The 11803-nt window shown below is 53.8% G+C and overlaps 3 pseudogenes; 2 read left to right on the top strand and 1 right to left on the bottom strand.

The window, feature by feature from the left end:
* Positions 1–1822: 1822 nt before the first annotated feature.
* LOC146420498 (feather keratin Cos1-2 pseudogene) lies at positions 1823–2858 on the bottom strand (annotated as a pseudogene).
* A 2640-nt stretch (positions 2859–5498) lies between these two features.
* Positions 5499–7402, top strand: LOC146420497 (T cell receptor alpha variable 4-like; annotated as a pseudogene).
* Positions 7403–10701: 3299 nt separating this feature from the next.
* On the top strand, positions 10702–11722 carry LOC146420496 (T cell receptor alpha variable 4-like; annotated as a pseudogene).
* The last annotated feature ends 81 nt before the right edge of the window (positions 11723–11803 follow it).

Here is an 11803-nt window from a genome sequence, read left to right as displayed (position 1 = left end):
AGCTCATGCTGGATCAGGCTCCTGTCAGGCCCTGTGGCTCTGTGAGTGACAGGCCTGTGCTGGAACAGGTTTGCAGGCAGGACTTGTGAAGAACTGTACCCCATGTGAAGAATTCTCATTGGAGAAGGTCATGGGGGTCTGTCTCCCATGCTGTGAGTGCCATGGGTGGTGAAAGGGCCTGGCCAGACCTGGCCAGGTCAGGAGAACAAGAGTAGTTCAGGCCAGGGCTGGGCACTGAGAGGGCAGAGCTGGGCAGGCCTGTGCTAGGCCTGGCCTCTCACAGGGCCTTTGGCAGGGACCAAGGTGTAGCTGAGCTTATGGTTGAATTGGGTCTAGGTGGGCTTGGTCCTGGTACTCCCAGTCTTGGGGTCCCCTGCTGACTCTGCTCTTACTCCCACAGGCCCTGCCTGGGGTAAAAGTGCACTTGCGGCTCGGTTGTAACAGGTGTGGGGCCATAGAGTACTTAGGCCTCAGGAAAGCTGCTCTGCTCTGGGGCAGAACAAGACAGAACAAAGCCTTGTTGTGTGTTTTGCCACCACTCCCTGTCCCGGGGCTAGCATCACCTGAAGGGTGTTGGGTTCATAGGGATAGGGGACTCCAGCGTGGGTGATCCCAATGCTGCCCTGGGAACATCTCAGCCCTAGGAGCACCAGCTGAGCCAGGCCAGAGGCTGTGCTGCAGGGGGAGAGGGATGCATGGGGAAGTTGTCTCTGCTGCCCATGACCTGATCCATGCTGCCCATGGCCCCTGGATCAGGTGAAGGAGCAGAGGGGCAGTGGAGTAGGGAATGTGGGCCATTCCAAGGCTATTACCCCATTGCTGATTCCTGTCATTCTTTGGCTTGTGCACCTTCTTGCTCAGTACAGCTTCACACAAGAGGAGCGGTCTCTTCCCCAAGAACTTGTGGAAATGCTGACCTCCTCAGGGCTTCCCACATGCCTGCAGTTCTCTTCTAGAGAACAGAAGTTTTCAGGATTCCTGATTGTATGATGTGCTTCAGGTCCAAGTGGTATTTCTGAGAGGAGACGCAGCCAGGCAAGGACTGACAGCCATTGGCAGTGTAATAACTAGGAATGTCTTCCTTCATGGATGAAAGACTGGATATGAGCTGTAAATGTGTTCTTGCCACCCAGAAAGCCAACTGTTTCCTGATTCTGCCCCTCTACACTGAGACTCCATCTTGAATGCTGCCTCCTCTGGAGTCCTCAGCACAGGGAAGACATAGACCTTTTGGAGCAAACCCAGAGGAGGCTACGAAAATGATCTGAGGGCCGGAGCATTTCTCTCATGAGGACAGGCTGAGACAATTGGACTCCTTCAGCCTGGAGAAGACAAGGCTTTGAGGAGACTTTGTTGCAGCCTTTTGATATGTAAAGGGGGCTTAAAGTAATATTTTAACAGGGTGTGTTGTGATAGAGCAGGGGAAACAGTTTTAAACTAGAAGAGGGGATATTCAGACCAGCCATGAAAATATTTTCTATAAATAGGGTGGTAATACAGGGGAACATGCCCAGAGAGATGATAGATCCCTGTACATGTTCTAGGTTAGGTTGAGTGGGGCTTTGAACAACCTGGTCTGGTGGAAGGTGTTGCTACTCATTGTAGGGGGATTGGACCAGGAGAAATTTAAAAGACCCTTCGTATCCAAAATTATATGAAATTCTGCAATGCCTCAGTGTCTGGAAGCAGCACTGGAAAGAAGAATCATTGCAATTCATCCCACCCTCCAGTGCTACTAGGAATGATGAAGGGTTCCCCTGTGCCCCTCAATCAAGGGCTTTTCTGCTAAGCACTCAACACACAGATGAAAGACAACTAAAGGTTGCAGTAAGCTTTTAATGTGTCCAAAGGCAAAAATGAGGTCACTCTAAGTAGAGGACCCAAGTATGAAAAGGAGCAGAAACAGCCAAGAATCTCTTTGCTTTTCCTGTGGCAGAGTTCCCACAGGGAATGTGATGATCTGTCCAGCAATAGAAGACTGTCCAGCTTGCCTCAGAAACCTGCATGTTGGTTTCTGGGATCCTCAAAGCAAGTTTTGAAGGAAGCACAAGAGAACAAAGGCAAAAGTGAGAAAGGGTGAGAGTGAAAGAGAGGAGAGGTCAACACTGGCTAAGTTTTCAGAGAGCTCAGCATCAAATTCCTCAGGCTGATCCCTTCAAATTTGCCCTGGCAAGGCAAATCAGCAATGATCAGCTGCTCTTAAAACAACGGTTGATCTTCTGTCCAGCTTCATATTCTGACATCCTGGGGGTCCTTATCTGAGGCCATTGACAGATTTAGCAGGGGCGACATCTGCTGCCACCATAGCGGTTGGTGATGCAGGAGATGTCAAAGCCCCCGGAGCTGATGGGCACTCCGTCACAGCTGAGGATGTTGCCAACAGCAGCAGAGGTGGAGGATCCCACCACGGTGTTCTGTGGGAAGGAGCTGAGGATGGGGCCGGGCAGGGTCACAATCACCGGCGAGGGTTCAATGACAACATTGGAGCTCTGGCACTGCCTGACACAGCATTCATTGCAGCTGTTGGCCAGTGGAGTGGGGCCACAGGGTTGGCAGGGACGGCAGGGCTGGCACTTCTCTATGCAGGACATATCTTGGGGCATGAAGGGCACCTGGAGAGAGGGCAGGGAAGAAACAAAATATAAGGATACATGAGGAACAGCCTGTCACTACATCAGGACTGAGTCAAACAACATGCAGGGCCAGGAGGTGGAGGCTCTGCAGAGATCTATGAGGGCTCCTTGGCCTCATCCGGCCAGAGCCTAAAAAGAGCCACCAGTTCCAATGCAGCTTCTGCCCAGACCCCAAGTCCTGGTGCCACCTGATCACAGTCCCAGCCTCCCTCCATTTTGAACCTTCTCCCCTCTTCTCTCTCCCATGACAAACAGCCCCACAAGCCATCGTAAGAGAGAGCCAGAATCAGCTGTGAGGTTCATTGAGGTGAGACCTTCTTTTAGAGACAACAGAGAAGGAGAAAGAGTTTCAGACTCACCTGACTCCCAAGAAGAAGGAGGCAAGAGATGGGGATGAGAGAGGAAAGAGCTGGGCTGGCTTTTATCATGGACCTTTACTGCCCCAGGCTGCAAGAGGCATCCCTTGTAGAGGTGATAATTTTCTGACAAATTCATCTTGAATGCAAAACATCCCATTTAATGCTGTGAGCTGTGGTTTGGCGTCTTAAATTGTTGTGTTTTCGTTTCCTGCTTTATTTCAGCACATTCCTTAATGAAGGCATCTTTTGCATGACAAGATGAGAGGCCCAAACATTTCTGGATCAAAACACATCAGCGTCGGCACAGGACTCATGCCACATGCTGCAGGAGTCCATTAAAAGTAAATTATGTCAGTCTGGGTCACCCCATTGTGATCTTAGGGGCCTCTGTCTCCAAGAAGTGGCCTTATTCCTGGGTTTGGCTGTATTTCACCAAACATAGAACCTGGGACAGTTCAGGTGGTTGATTTTGCTTTCTCCTGTCATGCACCAGAGATGTGTGCATGACAGGAGAAGGGGAAAAAAAGGTGGAAGTTTTTATTCCAATCTCAGAAAGAAAGGCAAATGACATAAGAAAGGGGCTTCCACTGGGGCAAAGGCAACAAAGGCAAGAGTAAGGAAAATGTAGGCCTGCTGCTGAATGAGATGGAGGCCCTGGTGACACAAGATAGAGAAAAAGCTGAGGCACTGAAGGCCTTCTTTGCCTCAGTCCTTACTAGCAAGACTGGCCTTCAGGAATCCTAAATGTTGGCCAGGGGTAAAGTCAGGATCAGGGAACACCACCCTTGATGGAAGGAGATCAGGTCAGTGAATCCTTAGCAAACTGCATGTATTTGGGCCCTGTTGGAATGTACACATTAGTGCTAAGGGAACTGGCTCCTGTCATTGCCCGGTCACTCTTGGTTACCTTCAACTGAGTGTGGTGACTGAGCACTGGAGCAAAGCAAATGCCACCTCCATCTTCAAAAAAGGGGGAAAAGGAAAACACAGAGAGCTACAACCTTGTAAGCCTCACCTCAGCCCCTTGGAAGGTGAAGGAGCAGCTAATCCTGGAAAGTGTCCCAAATCAAGGCATGTCAATGATGAGAAAGTTACCAGGAATGGTCAGTGTGGCTTCACTGAGTGGAAGTTATGCCTGATCTTCTTGTAATGTGCTGTGGTGATAGGCTCAAGAGAGGAAGAAAGAACAGTGGATCTTGTCTACCTGGACTTGAGCAAAGCCTTTGACATTTTTGTGTGGATTTCTGTAGGATCCTCACAGACATGCTGTTGATGTAAGGGCTGGATGAGCAGACAGTGAGGCAGAATGAAAACTGACTGGCCAGGCACAGGGATCAATGATCAGCAGCACAAAGTAAAATTGGAGGCCAGTGACTGGTGATGCACCCAAAGGGTCAGGACTTGATGGGCACTGTTTATCAACTTCATTAATTATGTGGATGGTGTGGATGATGGGGCAAGTTTGCAGACATCATCAAACTGGGAGGAGAGGCTAATACATCAGAGAGTCAGGCCAGCATCCAGAGGGACCTCAGCAAGCAGCAGTAAAATGCTGATAAGAAACTCATGCAATTGAACAAGAGAAAGTGCAAATTCCCTTGTGTCAAAGAAGTCCAACAGTATCCTCAGCTCCATAAGACCAGGTGTTACCAGGAGCTCAAGAGAGGTGACTGCTCCCCTTTATGCACCTCTGGGCGGGCCACAGCTGCAGTGGCCTCCTGTGCTATCCTTCCTCTGTGACCATATTGGTGACAAATGGGATCAGTAAGAGTAATAAGGTGAGTGGAAAATTGTCTGGGCTACCAGGCCCAAAGAGTAGAGGCCATTGCTTCAAACCTCAGCTGGCAAACAGCTCTGGAGTCTGTCAGGGGTCAGCAGTAGGACCACTAGTGTTTAATATTTCCATGAATGTCATGAATGGTGGACACTCCCCACAGGTTGGGAGGTGACATCGAACAACAGAGAACAGTCAGTGAACTGGCCCCTGTTGCCCAAGTTTTTCCCAGAAAATCCTGGAATCACCTATGCAAAGGAAATAGAGAATACAGACTAGACTCTGGAAGTGCTCTGCAACAGGGACTAAGCTATGAACAGCTTCTGGAACATGAGGCTCTCAGCCTCCTCACTGCCATCTGCAAAAATTCCCTGGCTGCTGTTTCAAGACCCTGAGTTTGCAAACAGCTCCAGGAAGTTGCTCCATCTCCTTGGACAGTGTCCTGCTGCTGGTCCAGGATGCAGCTGATTCTGTGCAGGCTGATTCTCACTGGGATGTCCTTGCTGGAGGAGGGGGAGAGTCCATTAGCCAGAAGACCAAGCTGTGCCCTTGCAGAGCCCCTGAGTACTCTGTGCCCGGCCGAGAGCCCTAGCGGCGCCGTCGTAGAGCTCAGCCCCGGGGCGGAGCCGGAGGCGATGGAGAGGAGAGGCGAGAAAAGGAGGCACGGTCGGAGCAGAGAGCCGGGGCTGGCGGTGGCAGCGATGCTCTGGCGGCGGCAGCGATGCTCTGGCGGCGGCAGCGATGCTCTGGCGGCGGAGCGGTGGGATGCGGCGGTGTCGGGGCTCGGGGCAGGCTGCGCTGGCCGCGGTGCTGCTCGGTGCGCGGGGCTGGGGCTGGGGTTGGGGCGACCCCGCAGGTCCCTGGAAGCTACTGTCCCCTTTGGCTTCTTCACGGACCTCTGTCCTATAACCATCCTCGAGTCCATCCCTTCCTTTACACCATTCCATTCAAATACCCTCAGAAAACTCATCCTTCTCTTCTTTGTCCAACTATTCCTGTACCTTCCTTTCCTCTGTCTCTTTTTGCATATTTTATGTCGTTGTTATTATTATTATTAATGGACATTTCCGTTCCTGCATATGTTGACATCCTCTGCAAACGATTCTCCCCATCATCTCTTCATGTTCCTGAGTACTTCTGCGGGGTTTTGTACTAGGCAGGGCTGGGGGGAATGTAGGATTTGAGGTTTGTCTTTTTTTTTCCCGGGCAGTGGCTTCGGTCAGAGCCCAGGTACAGCAGGAACCGTCACTGGAGACCACCGAGGGCATCGGCATCAACATCAGCTGTTCACACCCCACCAAACGGATCCAGGATTACATCTATTTCTACCGTCACCTCCCAGACCGAAGTCCCGAATACCTCGCAGGCACTACTAGAGGATCCAAGGAGCTGCCGGACATTGCAGGAAAGCTGACGGTGTCGGCAGATCGCAAGTCCAGCGCTCTGTACCTGTCTCAGCCCCGGCGAGGGGACTCGGCCGTGTATTACTGCGCGCTGAGGGACACGGGCAGAGGGAGCCGCGGCTGCGGCCGGGCAAGAACCGCCGCGGGCAGGGCCGGGCGGGGCCAGCAGGGGGCGCTGCCTCTCCGCCTGCCCGCTGAGCGAGAGCAGCTCCTTGCCGTGACTGAGACCCCAGAGGCACGGAATGGTCAGAATGCCAATGGCTGAGGAAGCCACGGGGGCTGCTGCTGGACGAGGGAGAAACCCAGAAGGAGCATTTCAGGCACTGGAAGGACAGGTCATCTCTCTGCCCATGCCCCACTGCTTCCTTTGCTGCCCGCAGAGAATCGTTTCCGGCAGCTCTGTTCTCTCGGGGCTGGGAGGTGCTTTCTGACTCTTCCTCACTCAGCAAACACGCAGCTTGGTCTCGGCATGCACCTCGCATATCTCATCCTCACTCTCTTCCTGGGCCAGCTCCTGGGTAAGTCCTGGCTTTTCCCCAAGACACCCTTCCTCTTCTTCCTCCCCTCAGGAAACCCTCAACAGCCTTACCAGGACCACGTGGGAAAATATGACTGAATAGAGGGAAAAGGCTGAGAAAAATCTGTTCCTCTTTGTGGTTTTGGAAGTGTTCACTCAAGAAGCTCTTAGATTTGTAAAAGAAAAAGGGAGACGAGAGAATCCTCCCACCCCTTCTCTGTATTTTCTCTCCCCTTCAATCCATCTCACTCTGCTTCTCTCTTATTCTCCTGCTGTCACCACAGGAGATCTCAGCTGTCTCTGCAGTTCCACATCCTTCCTGTTTAAATGTAAATTCCCAGATCCTGCCAAACTTGCCCCAGGCGCCTCATTGTTTTTCAATTCACTGCATTAACAGTTTGTCCCATTCTGCCTCCAGGCTGCCACACAGCCCTGCCACAGCTTCCACTTTTCCCCGGGCTGGCAACATAAGCAGGGCTGCCTGTCTCCAAGTGCAGCATGGTGTGTACTCAGGGATCGAGGAGCCCTCAGAGGTGACAGGGATAGGGAAGCAGTATGAATCCTTTTGTTGTAGATGGACTCCTCAGCCAGCTAGAGCAGTGCTGGGTCCAGAACACACATTTCAACATGAAGGGCTGTTCCCTAGTCCTCTGAGCAGGAGGAGCAAAATGAGGGACACAGCACAGCTCTTTTCTGGGTCACAGTGTACAAAGTGAACCGAAATGCTGCCTAAAATCTCTCAGGATTCCTTTACAAGGCAGAGAGCTTTCTCCACCAGAATTTTGTACCCATTTATTTTTGCTTCCCATAGTCATTCCTGTGGAGCTGCTGACCTTCACTTTCTTCCAGGCACCACATGGCAGATCACAGTGACCCAGGAAGATGCACAAGTCATGGTGAAGCAGAGACACCTCTTCCAGACCACCTGCAAATACCACACCAATGATTTTAGGGGATTACTCTGGTACCAGATGCGGAAAGGCCAAGCCCCACAGCTGATCTCCTATCAGTCATTACCTGGCCCCAAGCACAACGGCCATATCACCACAAGTCTGAACACCACGGGGAAATACAGTGTCCTGCGGGTGGAGGAAGTGGAGATCTCTGACAGTGCCTTGTACCTCTGTGCTGTGGAAGACACCACGGTGCAGGGAGCTTCCTGGGCTGTGCAACAACCCAGGGGAGGGAGGGGATGTGTCTGTGTGATGCTGAGCTTGTGGGAAGGGATCCCCAGTTCACCCTGATGCTCACCAAAAGTTACCTCCCCATATATGCACAACGATCTGGTGGTTATGAGCTCATCTGTGCTGACACTTCCCTCGGGAAAGTATTTTGGACTATTTTGTCTCATCTCTGCATTAGGCAGTCTCTAAGTAAAGAAAAATTGCCCCATGCTTTTCTGAGACTTTGTCCTTCCACACTCTAACCCTTCTGCTCTTGGCTCCACATGTCCTCAGAAAAGTCCAGGACAGGTTGTGCTCTTGGAGCAGCTCGGTTTGCATGGATACATGAGAAGCACAGATCTGTGTGTGGCTCCACACTGAAATGCACCCCGCCTGTCTACAGAGGGGCTCTCCACTCCCTTTCCTGCCCCTCCAAAGCTCAAGCTCCGATGATGCTGATTTCAGGCCCAAGAAGGAAGGTTTCACTGCAGCCTGAATGCTCACTTTACCTCAGGAAAAGCATCACGGGCGGGACCTCAGCACGGTTCGCAGGCCCCGTGCCCTGCGCCCCAGCCGTGACACAGCCGCTCTCAGCAGGGCTGCAGAGAGCCAAAGGAGGAGCTTTGCCTCGTGGGCATGGCGAGAGGCTCGTCAGTCGTGCCGCCCGTGTGCTGCCAACGGCGGAGTGGATGTGCTTCCCGTGCAGTGTCGGTGGTGTGCGGGATGGGACAGTTCTGTGTCTTGTCCCTGGCGATGCCAAACGTCCTTGTGTCGCTGATTGTGCTGGTGGTGTGAGAGGCGGGGGCTGAGCCCGGCCGGGGCGGAGCTGGAGGCGGAGAGGTGATGAGAGGAGGCAACACGGCCGGAACAGAGAGCCGGTCGGGGCTGAGGGGGCGAGCGATGCTCGGGCGGCAGAGCGGCGGGATGCGGCAGTGTCGGGGCACGAGGCTGGTGGCGCTGGCTGCGGTGCTTCTCGGTGAGCAGGGGTGGTGGCACAGGGGCGCGCAGCTGGGGCTGGGTGACCCCGCAGGTCCCTGGAGGCTGCCGTCCTGCCTGGCTTCTTCACACACATCTTCCCGCGACCTATTCTCCCGTTCATTCCTCCCTCCTTCGACCCTATACTCCTTCAGAAGTCTCACGGTTCTCTATTTTGCCCAAGCCTGCACAAACATTCCTTTCCGCTCTATCTTTCTTTATGACTCACGCAGTCAGTCCTGCTCCCTTGTTACTTTTCCTTCTGTCTTTTTATGCTTTCTACCACAACCTCCCATTCTCTAGTGACTACCCCTATTCTCCTGTCATTCATACAATCATTCTCTCCGCAAACGATGAATGGATGCTTACATTCCACAATAACTTGACATCCTCTAGGGACTGTTTTCTTCATCATCTCTGTATATACCTGACTGCTTCGGCGGGATTTGTCCTGGGGATTGGCAGGCAGGACTGGGTTGAAATTAGAAGCTGACGTTTGCTCTTCTTTTTCTCCCTGGCAGTGACTAGGGTCAGAGCCCAGATACAGCAGGATCCATGGCTGCAGACCACCGAGGGCACCAGCATCACCATCAAATGCTCACATCCCAACATCCAGGCTGGTGCTTTCATCTATTTCTACCGTCAGCTCCCTGACCAAAGCCTCCAGCTCCTAGCGGTCACTGCTAAACGGTCTAAGGACATACAGGCCCCTGAAGGGCGTCTGTCGGTGTCATCAGATCGCAAGTCCAGCGCTCTGTACCTGTCTCGGCCCCGGCGCGGGGACTCGGCCGTGTATTACTGCGCGCTGGGGGACACGGGCAGAGGAGCCGCGGCTGCGGCCGGGCAAGAACCGCCGCGGGCAGGGCCGGGCGGGGCCAGCAGGGGGCGCTGCCTCTCCGCCTGCCCGCTGAGCGAGAGCAGCTCCTTGCCGTGACTGAGACCCCAGAGGCACGGAATGGTCAGAATGCCAATGGCTGAGGAAGCCACGGCGGCTGCTAAACGGTCCACATTTTGCCCTCCAGAATTTAAAAAAAAATAAAAAATAAATAAAAAAAAAATTAAAAACCAGCCCTGTCCTTCTCTAGGACATTGTCCTTCCACAAAGTGCTCCAACCCTGCTGCTTTTGGCCCTAGCTGTCCTCAGCAGAGCCCAGGGATGATGTGTGTTCCTGCCTCGTGTGCTCTTGCAGCAGCCCAGTTTCCACGGACACGTGTAAAACACAGAGTTTTGTGTGGCTCCGCAATGAAATGTAGCCCCGTTGTCTCCTGAGCACTCTCTATCCTGCCCCTCCACAGCTCATTCCCCGCTGATGCTGATTTCAAGCCCAAGAAGGATGGCTTCACTGCAGCCTGGATGCTCAGTTTAACTCAGGACAAACACCACGGTCGGGACCTCAGCACGGCTCGAAGCCCCCGTGCCCTGCGCCCCAGCCGTGACACAGCCGCTCTCAGCAGGGCTGCAGAGAGCCAAAGGAGGAGCTTTGCCTCGTGGGCATGGCGAGAGGCTCGTCAGTCGTGCCGCCCGTGTGCTGCCAACGGCGGAGTGGATGTGCTTCCCGTGCAGTGTCGGTGGTGTGCGGGATGGGACAGTTCTGTGTCTTGTCCCTGGCGATGCCAAACGTCCTTGTGTCGCTGATTGTGCTGGTGCTGTGAGAGGCGGGGGCTGAGCCCGGCCGGGGCGGAGCTGTCAGTGTTGAGGAGGAGAGGAGAGGAGAGAGGAGAGAGGAGAGAGGAGAGAGGAGAGAGGAGAGAGGAGAGAGGAGAGAGGAGAGAGGAGAGAGGAGAGAGGAGAGAGGAGAGAGGAGAGAGGAGAGAGGAGAGGAGAGAGCCAGCCGGGGCTGAGGGGACAAGCGATGCTCGGGGGGCAGAGCGGCGGGATGCGGCCGTGTCGAGATATGGGGCTGGCGGCGCTGGCTGCGGTGCTGCTCGGTGAGCAGGGGTGGTGGCACAGGGGGTCGGGGGCTGGGTCATCCCGCGGGTCCCTGGAGGCTACGTCCTGCCTGGCTTCTTCACAAACCTCATCCCACGAACTTTTCTCCACTTCATTCCTCCCTCTTTCCATCCCATTCTACTTCAGAAGTCTCATGGTTCTCTATTTTTCCCAAGCCTGCCCAAATACTACTTTCCTCTGTATCTTTCCTTATAACTCACACAGTCATTCCTGCTCCCTTGTTACATTTCTAGTCGTCTTTTTGTGCTTTCTCCCTTATCGTCCCATTCTCCAGGGACTCCCCCTATCCTCCTGTCATTCATGCAATCATTCTCTCTACAAACGATTAATGCATGCTTACATTCCTTCATGTATTGACATCCTTTGGGCATAGTTTTTTCATCATCTCTGTATATTCCTGACTGCTTCTGCAGGATTTGTCCTGGGGATTGCCAGGCAGGACTGGGTCGAAAGTAGGCATTGTAGTTTGTTCTTCTTTTTCACCCTGGCAGTGACTGCAGTCAGAGCCCAGATACAGCAGGATCCATGGCTGCAGACCACCGAGGGTACCAGCATCACCATCAAATGCTCACACCCCAACATCCGGACTGGTGATTTCATCCATTTCTACCGTCAGCTCCCGGGCCAAAGCCCCCAACTCCTGGTGGTGACTTCTAAAGTGTCCAAGGACATGCGGGACCCTGAAGGGCGTCTGTCGGTGTCGGCAGATCGCACATCCAGCGCTCTGTACCTGTCTCGGCCCCGGCGCGGGGACTCGGCCGTGTATTACTGTGCGCGGGGTGACACAGGCAGAGGAGCCGCGGCTGCGGCCGGGCAAGAACCGCCGCGGGCAGAGCCGGGCGGGGCCAGCAGGGGGCGCTGCCTCTCCGCCCGCCGGGGCTTCTTTGTCCTGCTCGTCCCGAGCGCCCGGGGAGCTTCTGACAGGGACAGGGACAGTGACCCAGTGACAGTGACAGTGACAGCGACAGCAATAGTGACAGTGACAGGGTCACAGTGACAGTGACACCGTGACACCGTGACACCGTGAC

This window comes from Lichenostomus cassidix, unplaced genomic scaffold (assembly GCF_008360975.1).
Source record: "Lichenostomus cassidix isolate B80296 unplaced genomic scaffold, HeHo_3.0 HiC_scaffold_657, whole genome shotgun sequence".
Taxonomy (NCBI): Eukaryota; Metazoa; Chordata; class Aves; order Passeriformes; family Meliphagidae; genus Lichenostomus; species Lichenostomus cassidix.
The sequence above is the reverse complement of the archived record's forward strand: the minus strand, read 5'-3'. Positions and strand labels throughout refer to the sequence as shown.